At 38.4% G+C, this 17,694-nt stretch overlaps 1 protein-coding gene across 7 annotated transcripts in view; it reads left to right on the top strand.

Annotated features, from left to right (window-relative positions):
* Kcnn2 (potassium calcium-activated channel subfamily N member 2) overlaps nucleotides 1-17,694 on the top strand; it is a 424,434-nt gene that overhangs the window by 172,422 nt on the left and 234,318 nt on the right. The window contains exon 1 of one of the 7 annotated variants that reach the window (XM_077796934.1): nucleotides 4,948-4,983. The exons of the other annotated variants lie outside the window; for them this stretch is intronic. The gene's annotated coding sequence lies outside the window, so the exon portion shown is untranslated. Of the gene's footprint in view, nucleotides 1-4,947; nucleotides 4,984-17,694 lie in introns of those variants that run through there. 7 annotated transcript variants of the gene reach the window in all.

The following is a 17,694-nucleotide window of genomic DNA, read 5'->3' as shown; positions in this document are numbered from 1 at the left end:
CAATTATCATTTTTGTAAAACATCATGTGGATTTATCACTGGGGAAACAAATAGGCAGTACAGCTACATGTTTTGGTATCTGTGTGTGACCTGAATAGCAGATGTGCAGTGACCAGTCAGTGTTAGATTTGGAAAGTTGAGGTCTGTGTGTGAGCTAATGATCTAGCAGCAGCGTTTGTACTTTGTGGCATTTCTCAGGAAATATATGGTGGGAACTGAAATTTCAGCTGTGTTTGGGTCCTGGTATTATTTAATGTTTAACTGTAATAACTAAAATTCATGCATATTTAAATCATGCAAAGAGAAGACTGCTTGTTTTATATTATAATGATTGTCAAATACATTGGGATTGATAATGACACAAGGAAGCAGAGCAGGAAGCACCAGGAACATATTAGATCCCTTAGAGGAACACCTGCTCATGTAGCCAACAGACCAGCCCACATCTGACTGCAAGAAAAGCTGTGAGAGGGCATCATTTCTGGTAGATGTCTCCTGGCATTTGATTCAGCACAGATTTTAATGAAAGGAATCAGAGAACATGAAGAAAATTGCAAACAGCAAGCGTTACCTGAGAGGGTACTCTCTGGAACCACAGGTGAGATGTTTCCTGAGAACATCTTAAAATAGCCAGTGTGTGTAGATCACTTGTGAAGTTATGTCTGAAAATAAGAATTTGTGATGTCAACTGGGGATAGAGCCAGAGAAAACTAGTTTCCCAAATCGTGATCCAATTTTGCACCTCTTCTGGGATAGCCTGAGAAATATGATTAATTGCTTGAGGTTTTGCTTTGGGAGTGCTTAAGAGCCATAAATGAAACCAGTTCTTGAAAGACTGTGCCAGAAGCATTTTAGAGGATGTCTTTGGAGAGTCCCAAAAGGTCTTTTAACTCTTGAGAGTTTTCAACTGCAAGAGAGGAATTTAAGTGACTGTTGAGATATTAAGTAGCAGTCTAGCCTGTAAATAATGTGATAGTCACAGATATGATGGTTCTATTCACATGTGTGTAGATCCTTTGTCCAAGAATTGCTTCAGTGTCTGCTACTATGGACCCTCACGAATATGGCAGTGTAGTTTTATAAACTGGTTAAGAGTGTAGAAGGATCGCCATTATCTAAGTGTTTGGGGAGAGAAGTGAGCACTTTTCTTTGGCTGTGATACCTTTCTTAACATTCAACTACCTAAAAGAAAGCTTGTGTAGTGCTGGTGCCTTTTCAGTGGTACCAGTTTCCTAAAGCTTCTCTACCAGTGCAAACCTTTATAAACTTAACAGGGATGTCTTCCCCTCCATGACAAATAGGCTGTGGCTAAGTTGGAGTGATGCTCTGTCAGGCTAGGATGGCTCCAAAGGGAAAATGGGCATCATGCTGGGGTCTCTTCTTCTGAGGCTGCAGAAGCTGAGGGTCTGAGAGAGGCCAGCTACATTTCCTGGGATGGTGACAACTGAGTGAAACGGGAGGATACTGCATAAAGATTCAATGTGCCAGGTTTGAAAAGAAAACAAAACTCTGGTGCCAGCTGCCAGAGTGGCTTTGTTCTGTGTTTTGCGTAAGCCATTCCCAATAAGGCTTGGGTCAGAGAATTTCATTGCACCAGAAACAGAGTGGCAATAACTAATCTCAGGGATGGAAAATTCCAGCACAAACACACCCTCCTGAAGATTCTCTGTGGCAGTGTGCTTTCCTAGTACCACCTCACCCTTCTCTCCATCCAACCCCAGGCCAAGCTCCATAGTGGAGCAATAATGGTTCCTGCCCCTGTGTAAATACGCAGAGGAACTACTAAAACACCTGTGCTCTCTTCCCCCATGCTCACGGCAGTAACGAGCAGACCAGATACAGATCCTAAAAGTTGATAATTTTCTCAGTTAGACTTAATGGTACCTACTGCTACACAATGCCAATTTGCGTGTTTTGAAAACGTGGTGTTTGGATTTTGAAATGGGAAAGCCCACTAGAGTCAGGAGTCTGTGATCCAGTGGAAAGATATGCTTAAAAAGTTGTATACCTATACCTATTTATAGGATTTTGAAGTAAGATTTTCTTACAAATGCCTCCCAAAATATCTGATTTATTTTATTTTATTGTTGGTTCCATGGATTGAATCCAGGGTCAGTTAACCACTGAGACACATCCCCAGCCCTATTTTATCTTTTTTTTTTTTGGGGGGGGGGGAGGGCGTGGGGGGTGGAAACAGGGTCTCACTAAATTGCTTAAGGCCTCACTAAGTTGTTGAGGCTGGCTTTGAACTTACCATCCTCCTGCCTCAGCCTCCTAAGGCGCTGGTATTACAGGCATGTGCCACCATGCCTGGCCAAAAATTTTATCAGCCAAACTTAGACCCACAGAATCTGAAGTTCACTTATGGTAAAGGACCTGGAAAGTAAAACCAGCATAAGTGGGACTTTTGTGTAATCAGTCTAACATGGGTTGCTTGTCCAGCATTTGGAGACTACTTCTAGACTACTATAATGCACCTGGCATCCTGTCTGGTATGTAAATGGTAGCTATTGATGCTGATATTATTTTATTATTATCCAGTTCAATAAAAAGAGATATTCCAAGCTGAAGCACTGACAGTGGAATGAACTGCCTTTGAAGGTGCTGATATCAATGTTGTGGGAAATGGAACATGGATGAGTCTAGAGAACACACAACTCTAAACTTAGATCACCTCAATTGGAATACTGACTTTTATACTTATTAGTTCTCTAACCTTGAGAAAGTGATGAAGATTTAGTTTCCTCATTTGTAAATCAAAGATAGCAGATAGCACATACTTCCATAATAGAGTTGTAAGAATTGCTTTCCCAGGTAAAAAAATAAAAAGCACAGTTTTAAAAATTTCAACATTTCTGAAATTAGAGTCAACAGGGATTGTAGAATAACTGATGGCATGTTTCTTTCTTTCTTAGTGGTACACAATATGATAATGCTTCTTAAACTGGTAAAAGCTTAAATTTAATGAACTATTATAAATTATTTAATCCATGGAAATTTCTAACACTAATGTCTTTTGCATAGCAAGCACTCAAAAAGGTAGCTATTACTGATCATTTTATTTTTGTTTTTGTTTTCAGAGGAGGGATTATGTTTCAGTTAGTTCTCTGTCTTTGATGATGTTCACCTCTTCCAAGTTTGGCCCAAAGTCCTCCTTCTGCATCCCAGTTCAGCTATTTTCAGAAACCAGCCTCAACTGTTTTTATGTTTTGCACCTGAAATGTTGGCCTTTCCCTCTCCTGCTTTCCATCCTGACATAGCAGACTCTAGATTCTTTTACCACTTGGGTGATGGTGTGGGCAAGGTTGTGCACACGATCCTTCACAGTCTGGATTGGTCATGTTGTTTGACCTGGGGATCCCACTCCAAGGCCTTCTTACATAACAATTTTCTTTGTTTCCTCCAGATTTTTACATGGATGGGAAAGGGCAATATGAATATTGAGGGTTTAGGATAACTCACAGACAGGATTCCAGCTTGAGAATGGTATTATCTTCCTAATTATAGCAAGAAAACATCATCCTCAGGGGCTGGGGATGTGGCTCAAGCGGTAGCGCGCTCGCCTGGCATGCGCATGACCCTGGGTTCAATCCTCAGCACCACATACAAATAAAGATGCTGTGTCCACCGAAAACTAAAAAATCAATATTAAAAAACTCTCTCTCTCTCTCTCTCTCTCTCTCTCTCTCTCTCTCTCTCTCTCTCTCTCTCTCTCTCTTAAAAAAAAATCATCCTCAGTAGAACAACAGGCCAGTGCTAGTTCTACCACTGCCTATTTTATCTCAATTAAAACTGGGAAGGCTACTGAGAAATTTTGGTATATTGGGCATTTTATTCTTAATATAAATGTATACCTCACCAACTTCCAAAAGACTAAATGAAAAGGATGACAGTCAAAGGCAAAGCATTTCTGGATCAAAGAACACAGGGTCTGTCTGAAGGATGCAGAGAGAATAGATGTTTCCAGTTACTTTTTTAAAAAGATTGCACTAATTTCACAATAAGTTAGGCTTTATTTCCTGGCAGCCAATGCAAAAAAAAAATAATTGCACATAGTTTTTATAGTCTCATTTGACAAGCAGAGAATGATATCAAATTTATTCAGAGAGAAGAAAACATTTTGAAACTAAACTCAAGCGACTATTTATCATGTGGATTTCTGACCATGGAGAAATACATGAACAATATCTAAAGCAAGCAGTTTCAAACAATTTTGCTGGCTCACTTCTATTACAAGGAGAACATTATTAACAAATTAATTTAAGTTGTTCCCATTAACCTGTAATTTACAGAGTACTCTGAAGAAAAGAATCATGACATATAATAACCATTTAATGAATCAATCTGGAATAGCTCTGGGTGAGAAAGGGACACTTGACAGTTATGCCAGGACAACAGGAAAACCAGAGCTGTCCTTGTGAAAACTTCAGTGTATGGTCACCCTGAAACAGGATGTCACCATACTATCCCATTCAGATTTATATCAGTAGGAAATTTTCAGGTATAAAGTGCTATAGAAACAATATTCTGCATAGAAAAAAGCATGTGGAGAGTATAGACAATCAAAATCAAAATAACAAGGCATTTTTAGTTCTAATGATTCTTAAGTCATGAAGGTGAACCACATTTTTTCTTTTTTTTTTTTTTAAAGACATTTAAAGCTCCATGGACCACATTTTGGAGGACATGAATATGGTATCTCAAAAGTTCTCAGGTTTCTAGAAGGAAATTTTCACTGACAATATTTTAATAAATTAAAATAAGCCAAAATAGATGCAGCTATTCAAATTAGGCATAAATTGGAGTTAGACTAAATATATAAAAACTTAAAAAGGGATTTTTTAAAAAAATTCTAGCATAAAAAAATAAATGGGAGGCATTTATTTTGTTTTTCAGCAAGAGGTATGCAAAGCTGATGCCTTGCACCAAAAAAAAAAAAAAAAAAAAAAAAGGATCTGAATATGAAGAGCAGAAGATTTGCAGGTAAGAATACAAATGCTGAAATTTGGGGCCCCATCTTAAGTGTTATGGGAATGGCTTAGTATCTTGGTGACTTACCATATACCCAGTGTTCACATATGTGAGTTTGTCCAGTAACTCAGACAGTCTTGCCTGCCTCCCTGTAGTTTCCATTGAGCCATGCAGTTGTCCAACCATATCCACTGGGCACTGGCTCTAAGACCTCTGTGGATACCAAAATCCACAGATGCTCAAGTCCCTTATATAAAAAGCATAATACTTGTATATGCACATCCTCTTGTATACTTTGTATACTTTAAATCATCTCTAGATCACTTATAATATCTAAAACAATGTAAATGTTATGCAAATAGTTATATACCATATTGTTAGGGAATAATAAGAACAAAGTAAGTCTGTACATGGTCAATACAAAATTTTTGAAATATTTTTGATCCAAGGGTGGTAGATTTTTGAATATGTGAAAGTGTAGGCCCAACTTACAAACAAAATTAAGGGTAGCTATTCCAGATAAGATCCAGCTAAAAGTCTAGAAACCTGGAAGAAATCTTCTAATGACAGTATGAATGTATATCTTTATTTTTCTATAATCTTAAAAAGAGATAGAAGATATGAAGTCTAGTTTGAGCATTTTGGAGAAACCTTTAGTGCCAGGAACATTATATTATAAACAAGCTATAACTTTGTATGACTGATGCCTGTGTCCAAAGTTAGCATGATTCTTAGTTACCCTACAGGTGTGCATTTAAAATTAGGGAACTTGGCAGAGCGTCTTCCTTATGATGGTACTCTTGTTGGATTTCTAAGTCTACCCATTTAGGGTCTCAGGAGAATTGGAAGTGTCCATATTACGGAGAAGCAGAAAGAGCACTTGCCTAGTGTTGAGCTCATTTTCAAAGGTTCTCTGCAACCAGAAATTTAGAAATGAAAGTTGGCTGTGTCGGCTTTGATGTGTCAGAACAAAATTAGAGACATTTCCAGTACTTGGATGGAAATGTTAGCTGATAATATGAAAAGGTAGAGTGCACAGGGCACATCTCAGTAAGTCTGATGAAAATGGCATCCAGAAGACGGCTAGTAATTGGATCCTATAAATGGTATAATGAAGTCTATGGCCCCTGAAGGAATGCATGCAAAAATCTATGAAACGCACAAGCAGGATTCAGTGTGAACCATGCCATTGTCTATTTTGGGCCGCACTAAGAACCACTTGTTCTGACTGAGTTACTTCTACTGCTTAAGTCTGAGACTGGTTCTAATTGAAAAGCATTTAACACTTCTCTCCAGCCATCCAAAGACCATTCATTGCCCACCCATGGTGCTGAGTAGATTTTGACTGCCTAACAATAAGAACTAAGCAAGGTTGACACTGATGTTTTAAGACCATGTCTAGACCAGATGGTGCACAGGTTGATGATGTGTTTTGATTGGCAAGCCACATTTATGCCAATATTTAAAAGCAGGATGGTTTCCATAAAACTAGGCACTTCTGGATTTCCAGGATGATTGAAAGCTTCTATAATAATAATTCCACATTGCATCATGGTAGCAACTACTTAAAGCTGAGTGGCGCTGAACCTCTGTAAAAGGGATGCAAGGGCTCTCCAGTTTGCCACAGCCTTTCTTCAGTGCTAATTGTGTTGCTGATTGCCCTTGCAACCAGCTTGCTTTTCCTATTTTTACTGATGGTTAGCCTTTCTGAGCATTTGATTTTCTAATCTTGATCTAGATTAGTGGGAAATCACTGGTTTAATTGAAGATCAAAGGCTTTCAAAATACAGGTTGGCTTGAATCTTACTATGCTATTTATTAGATTATAATTTTGAACAAGTTACTTAACTGCTCTGAGTCTCAGTTTACAATTTGTGAAATGAAAGTAGCAATACCTACCTTACAGAATTGTTTTAGGAAATATGTAGTGTAGTTACATGGCAGAATATTACTGATTAAATGCTAGTTATCTTTATTGCTAGTGTTGTTATAATAGTTGTTATTTGGTTCTCTCTACATATTGTTTTGTGGAACAAATGACTTCACCAAGTCTTTCCTTTAGATAACATTCAGTAAATTCTTAACTTCAAACAAACTATACTCGCTGTGGTGACATATGCATGCCCCCTGAACTGTTTTATTTTCTATTTTCTCACAATTAAATTGTGCTTACTTAGTTGCTTTGTTTTTTTCCTGAGAAAGTATAGTTTCTTTGCTTCTTCTTAATTTTGAGTTCCCTTTCTTATATGTAACTAGAGAAATAGAATAGTATTGGAAAAAAGATTATTTGCAGTTTATATGGTTTTTCTCTGTTCCTTAGAATACTTCGAAATGTGTTTCTATTAGCATTTATTTCTTTGTACCCTATCTACTTCTAAATTGAATTATCAAGAAAAATCAAGGCAATAAAAATATGGTAACATAATAGAATGCAGAGAAGTCAATAGAAAATTCACTTCCCTTAGATGAAGTGAAGCTTGGGATGGCAGAATTTCTTCTTGTATTTTCTAATAGCTGAGGCAATAAGAGAACTTCACCAGAGAGGAGATACCTAACACGTTCCAGAAGTTAAGGATAGGTGGTTCAGAATTGGCCTTTATATATATTCTATCCCTGTTTCAACAGTAAGCAACATTGCATTATAGGGACCCTGTAATAGAGGGGAAGGGGCATTAAGGTCCTTAGTTGTATCAGATTTGACAATTTCATTTCTATTTAGCTATCAGAGAGGAGCAGAACTAAACAAGAAAAATCAATGAGTTTATGGACATTAACATTCTAGATAATGCATCCTAAGGTTTTGTAGCCAGAACCATCTCATTCTATAAAAGTTTGATGTTTTCATGGCACTCTATGTAGTATGTGTGTGTAAGAGAGAGAGAAGATGGACAGGGAGATGATGAGAGGGCATGTGTGGTCAGCCACAGAGAGAAGACTAAAGACTGAAAAGAGAAGCCTGCAGTCAGGGCTGTCAGTCTGGATGACTTTTCCCTGACCTGTTTCACTACTTGAGCGAGCAACTTGGCTGTCACACACCTCTCTTATAAATAGCATCGTCTTTCCCCTGTCTTGGTAGAAACTGCTTTCATCCCAAAGAGCTCTACTTCTTTCTAGGAGGTCGTTCTTCTTAAATAGTCTTTCTGAACATCTAAAGCATTCGACAAGACACTTTGGATTTTTGCTCATAGACGAAAAGTAGAGGTTTCATTGTTGATTTTGCCTGAGCGAAATCTGATAACTGCCTGCCATCCTGGCAGGTATTATGAGGCCAATGGACCAAGATATTTTCCCTAGAGCCCTCAAACCCTAAGTAAGAAAGGTCTGCAATTAATCATTTGAAGGGAGGGGAGGCTACCTTATGGGAATGTATGTCAGATGGGAGGAGTGGAGCACGTTGGGAAGTCCACAGTGAGACGGAGGTAAGGGTCCTACCTTGGCAGAGTGGAAGCAGAGGAAAGAAGCACAACACATAAGTGAGAGACTTATTATCAGGAGCACTCACATAAAGCTCCCAGAATTTAAGCATTGGCGACACTGTTTTTTTCCTCATTTGTTGGGAGTACTTGGAAATGATACTTTAAGAAGGAGGAAATCTCTCCTCATTTTCATTATTGTCTCTTTTTATTATAGCTATTCCATTTCTACCCTATTTGCACCATGGGCTATTTGTAGGTTATTAATAAATATTGTATTTATTTTTCAGACAGAGTTTCGTGGTTGTATTAGATTGTTGGATGCTTGTTAAATCTTTATTGGGCCTCTATTATGCAATTACTCTGTGAGTCTTGTTTGCACTCTGCATTAAGGACCTTCATTTCATCAACCGATTTGTGTGCCAAGTGTACTTCATCAATGTGGTCATTAAGAAAGGGCTAAAGACGTTTAGCAGAGAAACTTGACAGCTCATGTTTTTCACTTAATGAAGTTTATGGCCTTTTATTCTGAGATTCGCTACCCAAAATCAGTTTTATCTGAAGAAAATATTTCTGGAAAAGAAATTAAAGCTTGAAAAATTATTGTAATGTTTTGCTATAGACTATTTAGGAGAGGCTCTATCTTAATGAAAAGCACATACACACTCAAAAAAAAAATAGAAAATACTCAGCATTACTGTCTATTCTTTTTAAAATTTTTTTGGTAGTTGTAGATGGACAGAATTCCTTTATTTTATTTGTTTTGTGGTACTGAGGCTAAAACCGGGTACCTCACACATGCCAGGCAAGCACTCTGCCACTGAGCCACAATCCCAGCCCTCTTTATGTTTTTGAATAAGCAAAATACTTTATAAAAGACCTTTAAATGTTTCTATGTAAAGGGATAAAAATCTTCTGAAGTGCATTGTCTTAATCCTGTATATCTATAGACACACTTATTTCTTGAAATTATAGGAAGCAGATATCAGCTTATCTGAAATAACAAATAGTTTTCATTTTTTTGAAACTGATATTCAGGTAGACTCATTTAAAAGACACTCACTGGGTCATCTAATTTCTGTAGAAAATTCTTCAAAAACTCTGGTCCAGCACAGTAGTTAAGTTGAAGCAGTCCCCACTATTGGCAAAATGGGGCTTGCAGAGATATTATCACAGCAAATATTTCATTAAAAATATTTTTATAGTGTTTTATCTGTATTTTAATGTAACACTTGGATTAAGCCTTTTCTTTATCATATCTAGGCCTTAAAACAATTTTTTCTGCCTTTAAGAATATCACTTATGCTCATCCTTATATCCCCTAATCTTCTAAAACTGTAGCATTTAAAAAGATTAAAATGAAATCCGTTCCTTTACCTGGAGAAGCCTGATTGAAAATGTTGTCAGTGAACTTTAGAAAATAGAATTGGGTACAAAATCTTACTACCCAACTATCTGTAGGCTTGGCTTTAATGGAGAAAAACCATAGGTAATCTGATAAATTTAGAAAGTGGGATCTCTAATAATTCAATAAGAACTCATTGGCTTGAAACAACAACAACAAAAAATGGTTTGCTTGCTAAATGACAGAGCTCTATTTAAGGCAAACTGCTTTAAGTTTGCCTGATGTTTTTTTGCTCGGTTGGGAGGATAGGGTGAGGGAAAGGAATGGTAAAGTTGAAGAGAGAGAGGTGGAAGGATCTTGCTGAAGAACTGCCAGAGACATGTTGTATTTAAAGATCTTTTTCCTATACAGACAGAGTCTAGTAGGGAGGCAGACAACTATTGGGAGTGCCAAAGCCTAAGAGTGACAGCAAGATCTGGCAGGCTGCTCTGTGACATAGGTCTCAGACATGCCAGTCTAAGGATAGTTTCCATGTTTCTGTGCTCATAGAAATTAAAGCTACCTGCTCATAATTGGAAAGTGTCTGTAGCAAATTCCAAACCCATTTTTTCCCCATACTCTCATTTCCTAGGCTTATTATGTCTCTCATTAGCACATCCATGATTTCCTTAAGATGACTCCCTAGATGAAAGAGGAGAATTGATATTCAAATGGACTTTTAAAATGCAGAAATACTCTAATTCATCAGGAGCCAGGTCAAAGTAAACCCTTTCTGTTTTTAAATTTGTAAATCTAAATGGCCTGGTTTTCCTCTGTCTTCAGAATAGCAGTCCTACTTTGAACCATTGCTGCCCCTGTGGGCCTGCTGCTGTTTAATGAATTCAATGGTTAATTTAAACATAGAAACTTTGGGAATAGATGGGAAGGAGAAAGAAAAAAAATCAGAAGAGGAAGGAAGCAGAAAGCGCCCCTGGGAGATGGAGTGAATTCAATGAGAAGAATTTAATATAGGTAAAAGGGAAGTCCTATTCTTAGCTTTAATAAATCAATACCACAAGTATAGTTTACTAGGCATTGACTGGATTCTGTGGCTTCCAGAGGAGCTACTGTGGTTATGGCTACATAACAGAAGAACATTGCCCAGTTTGAGGGAGTGAATAGTCTTGGAAATCTAGTCAAGGAAGGCTACCAGGGCCAGTAGGAGATGGCATTGCAATTTGTAAGGAAGAGCTGGCTATTTGGCTTTGCGGTTAGATGACTCTTCTATATGAAAGCCTCCTCCTAGATTTCTTCACCTCTGTTCATATGGATGCACCTCCAAAAAATAACCAGAATTCATTCAATTTCACTTTTGTCCATTACTACTACTTTTTGCTTTCTTATAACGCAATCTCTTCACAGTAGCTTAAGTGCCTTTTTATGTGTAATTCAGGTCATGTCGCTACCCTGATGACAGTCCTCCAGTTGGATCCCATTGTACTTAATATCCAAACTCCATATCATGCCTTCAGCACTCTGTGTCATCCAGCTCTGCCCACCCCTCTGTGCCTACCTTCTCCCACTCTCTCCTTGGCTTGGGATTCCCTGGCCAGAGGACGAAGCTAGGCTCCATCACTCCTGCCCCAGAAATATTCAAAGTTAAATTGGTAGGAAAATAGGTTTTCTTCAAAGCGAGCTTTGAAGGATGGTAGAGGAAACATTGTTTCAAAGATATAACCTGAGGAGGCTGTCAGGCAAGGAAGGACTTTAAAAGATAAGATGCAGTAAAGTGAGACAAAATACAGGAAATATGCATCTGCAGATTGAGTTAGCCTGTGTGAGGCCAGAGGAAGGGCAGCCTCCATTCTCAGCATCATTGATGTGCCATAGGTTAGGGGTCCTGCCATCCATCCCTAATGAAGGCACAGGGCACAGGTCAGGGGGTTGTAACCCTGTCAGCCTCTACTGTCACCATAAGGAAATTGCTCTCAATTTTAGAGGGGCTCCCAATTCAGTCTGTTTCAGAAATAAGTATTCATTCAGTCTGGAATCCTCTTCCCCAAATCTTCCCAAGACTGATTGACACTCAACTGTCAATTTAAATGTTACCTCCTCAGAAAGGCATTCACTGACTGCCCAATTTAATAACTCTTTTATCTTTATCAATTTTTTTTTCTGTATAACTTCCTCATAAAACTTGCCACTCTTAATTTCTTCGTTTATTTCTCGTTCTCCATTTCTGCTTCACATTAGAGTGTAATATCAGCAAAGCAGAAGTTCCTATATCATTCCTTGACTCCTTTAATTGTGGAATATAATAAATATGTGAAAAACTAGAGAACCAAAGAGGACCAAGGTTAGTGGGCAATGAGAAATGGACAAAAATAAATGGAAGAAGTGCATGAGAGGCACTGAATTTGTAGCTACAAGATTTAGCTACAAGATTTATGCAGAGGCTCAATGATTGCTTGATGGAAATAATATAGAGGGTGTTCATTTAATTGTTCAATTAATATTTATTGGTCATTTGATATGTTCCAGTCTTTTTGAAAAGCACATGGCTATGCAAAAAGGGCACTTCAGAGGCTTTCTCTCAAGGAGTTTATAATCTAGGGAGGGAGAAGTTATGTGAACAGAACCTTACAAGTACAATGCAATGCTCAATATAGACAAGTCACGGTGACAGCTAAAGCGAGACTGAAGAAGGCAGGGTATGAGGCGTCTCGTTTGACTCCCAAACAGAAAAACATTCCAGATGAATGAGATACTTCGGAGGGCTTTCCAAGTTAGAGAGCAATGTAGGGAGAACATGGTAGGTTCTGAGAAGTCCAAAGAGCTCAAGATGGCCTTCGTGAAAGATGTAGAGAGGAGAGGTGAGAGAGAAGCACATGATAAAAGATGACAGAAATGGAGAGAGGGACAGGGGACAGATCTTGTATAAGACTACAAGAAAATGGATGTTGTCTTGTAGGCAGAGAGGCAACACTCTATGATGATCAGGGTTTTACTATGGCATGACGACCCGCATGAGAGACACATTACAAAAAAAGGTAAATTGGGAGTAGTTTGGAATTTTTTTTTAGAAGCCAGGTCAGAGGTGATTGAGATTAAATGGAAGCATCCAAAGGCCTGGATTCTTACTGGAGGGAATGGCTCTATGGATCATTGTATGGCACAAATATTTAGGAATCAAATCGACAAGGAAAATTTTTATTCAAAGCCAGCTTTGAGGAAGTTAGAGGAGAGGTTTTCTGTATCAAATCTCCGTTCTTCAGGGGAATTAGGGATGTGAAAAGGTTTTAGAAGAGAAGACAGAGTGGGGCAAAATGGCAGGAAATAAACATGCCAATTTAGTTAGGCTGTGTCACTCAAAAACATGCCAGGCTCGGGTTCTCTGCCACCCATCAGGGTGTGGAAGCAGACGGCCCTTTAGTCTTTACTCTCAGTATGAGGAAATAAGTGGATGCAAAAAAGCAAGTTATGAGAAAGTTGCCCTTAATTTCAAAACGAGTCTGTTTCAGGAGGGTACACATTAATTTAGAAGGTTGTATCTGAGCCAGGTTTGGCCTCCAGCACCACAATTTAATAGTTGTTCAAAGGTTTAGGAGAGGAAAAAGTAGGATAAAATATTTAGATATCATCCTTATTTTTTCTTTTCCTCTCCCATTCCACATCCCTCTCATCAGCAAGTGTTTTCATTTCTACATCAAACCTTATCCTAAATACATCACCCAACATCCATCTTTACTTCCAGCACCCTGCTCCAAGGTGTTACCATATTTTGTCTAAATGCTACAATAGGTCCTGGCTGTCTCTTTCCTCTAGTACTACAACTGTCTAGCCTCCATACAACAGGTGGAGTCATCTTTCTGAAAAGTCAGTCAAACCATCTCACTCCCCTGCTTATTACTTTATATCCCAGGGCCTTTCCCTGGTCTTTAAAGCAGAGACCTTTTTAATCTCTTTAACCTCATCTTTAAACACTCTAGAACTCAGTATTATTGACTTTATTTCATTTCCTTTTTCTGAAATAGTTTCCAGATCTTTTCATAGTTTTGCCTCTTCTTATCAAGCAAATCTCAAATTATGCTGGTAATCAGTAGATCCAGTTCTTTGTGTGTACATAAATTTATAATTCTGTACTAAGACCTTGCATATCTTTTTCTCTGCTGGATCCCAGCACTTAGCACAGGACCTGGAATATAGTAGAATAGAGTAAATGTTATGTAGAATGAATGAATAGATGAAATAACTCCCTATCTCCTGAGAACAATTTAGAGGTATCTCTTTCCCTCCTTTGTTTGATTTGCCTTTGTCTTACAGCCAGAAGTCTCCTGTTATAGCTAAGTGCTCCCTTAGATGCAGGTGGCTTTTGTTTGCAAATGGAAAACTGGCAGTCCTCCCACCTTCCTGTGTTTATGATGTTTGCATGGAGTCAGGCAAGCCACAAATCTGCTCTGAGCCTTACCAGGTAAGGCTGGGGAGCAGAAGGAAGGGAGAGAGAGAGAGGGAGAGTGTCTTCAGAACCACGTGGCATAAGAATATAACTATTGCGGTACCCTGGATCATTGATTTTTCCAATGTGGTTATATTATCTATGATTTATTGTTAAACACTTCAGTATGAACCTATCATAAATGTATGCTGTGTAAATTAATAACACATTCTCATGTGTCTTGTTAATACTTGAAGTACCCCTGTAGGAATCCAAAATACAGAGACCTCTATTAGATCTCTATCAGAATCATTATCCATGATTCCAATATTACTAAATTGCAGGAGAGAAATATTTTTTCATTGATGAAGCAAGTAGTGTTCAAAACATTCATTTGGCTAGAAAGCCCCTCTGTCCTTTTAGGATGAAAGCAAGGACCTCGAGTATCAATCCTTTCCTGAACAATGCTTCAGTGAGCTTGTAGACCTATCTAGCATCCCAGGTGGACACTTCCTCAAGTTATGTCCTATTCTTATTGCCATGCCTCTCTAGTCAGGTGAAGGGCACGTGATTCTGAGAAGGAAGGCGAAGATAAGTGGAGTAAAGGAAGGGAAATAGGGGGAGAGAGGAGAAAAGGGAAAAGAGAAGAAACCAGGGCTGAAATTGAGTAAATCAAATTCCATGCATGTATGAATTTGTCAGAATGAATTCAATTACTATTGAAAAACACCCCGATTATGAAAGACCCCCGTTTCCCTGTCCAAGGAGAATCACACGAAACACTGGCTGCAAAAGCACGAGGTGGTTTATTGAGACACAGGCGCCTGCGGGTGCCCAGCAGAACCTCAGCCGGAGCTTTGGTGAACTGGCACACTGGGCTTGGGGATACAGAGATTTTTATAGGGTTTGGGGCAGGTTTCGCGCGTGTGGGAAGCAACAGGTTTCTTATTGGTTTGTTTAAATCTAGCATATAGGCCACCTAGGGGGTACAGGTCTGTATTCCAAAAACCACAGGTCTGCATTCTATTCTTTCTGTTCCTGCTTATCTGTTCCTGTTTATTCATTCATGCCTCAGGATGTGGGTGCTCTGTCCTTTCTCAACTGGTTATATGGAAAGCACATCTGGCGCCTGAGCCTGTTTGTGACAAGCCCGGTATCTTGATTTCATATCTTGGCCTTAGGTAACTGGACTAACTGGGCTAGGGTCTTTCACTATGTGTAACTATTATGCTCTAATTAAAAAAAAGAAGAATATTGTCACTGAACAAAGTACTAATCAAAGTACCCCAAAAGGCAGAGGGCCAGGGCTTCCCACATTTGTGAGGAAAAAAAAGATGTATATTTGTACTCACCACCTAAGAAATATTGGAACTTGTAGAATTTTCTCTGAGAATTGTTTTCATTGCAGTATATCATGAGGTTGTAGGTGAGAAAACAGGTAAGTCTGCTTGTATTCTTGTAAGAAGCTATCTACATTTACTGAGTCTCATTACTGTATGTGGCAAATTAGGTTAGTTCACAGAAGTGCTCAGCAACCTTACATCAACCAGAGAAAGACATCTTACATCCCGGCACCTGACCGTTTAATGGTGTGGATTAGGCAGGGCTGTTTCCATTCAAGAGAGGCCTAGAAGAATTAGGCCTAGAAAGAGGCCTAGAAGAATTGCTGTGGTTGACCACTGATAAACTGGCCCATTTAGAAACCTTACTTGGGAAAATTATAAAAGGCTAGTTCAACATGGGCACAGAGTACTGTCTGTGTACCACTGTGTATACATTTAAATCCTCATGGTGACATGGACTTTATTAAAAGAAATTTCAGTTTATGGCTTGAGCAATATGTATACCTCAAACCTAAGAAGATTTATGTCTCAATTTATAACTGCCTAGCATCCACAACTTGCTTAAGCCAATCTATATTTTCCAATTTGACTTTTTTTCCTGTATGTATCCAATTTTCCTCAGCCAGACTTTTCTCATTGCAATATTTTTAGAACTTGTCTGTTCAAGAAAGCAGCCTCCTTCCATTAATGGGTTCCTTCCATTAACTTGTTTTCTTCCTAGTTGATCCTAATAAAGTGTAAGTTTTAAGCCTCAGACTTTGAAAATGGAGAAGTATATCTGTAGATCAGCTATTTAGCAAATTAATACTTTGATCATTAATGCAAATTGCAGTTAAAATACAAAAATCTTATAAAACTTCCAAGGCTTACATAAACCTTAACAACATTTTTTTTAAGAGAGTCAATTAAGCAGATGAAAATGTGGGTTTCTGGACCAGACTGCCTGGGAGTGGATCACAGCTCTTGGTTTTGGCTAGCTGAATGATCTTAGAAATTTGTTCAAGTTTGCTACAGTTTCCCTACATATAAAACCGCTGTAATAATAATAACTTCTTCATGAGATTGATTTAAAATTAAACTCTGTAGGCCTGAGAACTACTTAGGATACTAGCTGTCACTTGTAGATTTAAAAATTAACTGATCAGGGGCTACCGGTAGAGTGCTCACCTGGCATGTGTAAGGCCCTGGTTTCAATCCTCAGTGCCACATATAAATAAAATAAAGGTATTGTGTCAACTACAACTAAAAAAAAAATTTTTTTTAAATTAACTTACCAATAATTTCAAGGTCATCCTTAACCATAACTTCCATAGATAGGAAGCTTGTTGTGATGGAAAAAAGAATGTCTGGATCCTCCAACCAGCTCTGTAACTTGTGCAAAATTATTTGACATTTTTGGGTTTCAGTCCTCATGTTTTTTTAAAAAAGGAATTACCCTAGATAATTTCCAAGAATGTTATGATCCTGTGATATTATCCCTCAATGCCAAATTTAATGAACATGCTCTGAAAGTCTTTAGACTTGAATAGCTAGGTCCAAACCTACCCCACCCTTCACTTTTCTCTCTTTTTGGTCTGCTTTGGCTCTTAGTAAGCATATGCGTTGGAAGAGGAAAGAGGAATAAAGCTTTGATTTTTTTTGCTGGTGTGTATGGATGTGGTGGGGATATGGGCAGGCATCCATCTTGTTCAAACCTGAGAGGAATTCAATGTCCGGAAAGAAATAACCTGAAGTTAGGCCAGTGGTCTCACCTAAAAAGTGGAGCAATGCTTGCACCTTATGGGACTTGGATAAGAGAGGTGGTTGCTTGTGTTCCTATTTATTTAAAAATATGTAACACATTTAGACAGTTAGGCAAATTATTTAATGTATGACAAACAGCTTTCTCTCCCTCTGCCCTGTGGATTGTTTTATCTCCTTCACCCCAGTCTCTTCCTTAACCCCTTTCCTACCTGGCTGTTCCTCAGTGGCTGGTATGATTTAACACCAAGACTCTCCCTCTCCTAGGAAAATGACTCTTGACAGTTTTCAGTTCTTAAAATCTTTGTTTGTTAAAAAAAAAATACAGAAAACTCGGTCCTCAAATTTTATCTCATATGAGAGATCCTCCCTTTTCTGAGGAGTGATTCCATTTGCTAAAATATTAAGTGATTAAATAATGAAAGAGCCAACTTTACAGCACCTTATAGGTTGTATGCATTCCCTTAC

Source organism: Urocitellus parryii, chromosome 1, assembly GCF_045843805.1.
Source record: "Urocitellus parryii isolate mUroPar1 chromosome 1, mUroPar1.hap1, whole genome shotgun sequence".
NCBI lineage: Eukaryota > Metazoa > Chordata > Mammalia > Rodentia > Sciuridae > Urocitellus > Urocitellus parryii.
Note: the sequence above shows the minus strand (reverse complement) of the source record. Positions and strands in the feature narration are given on the sequence as shown.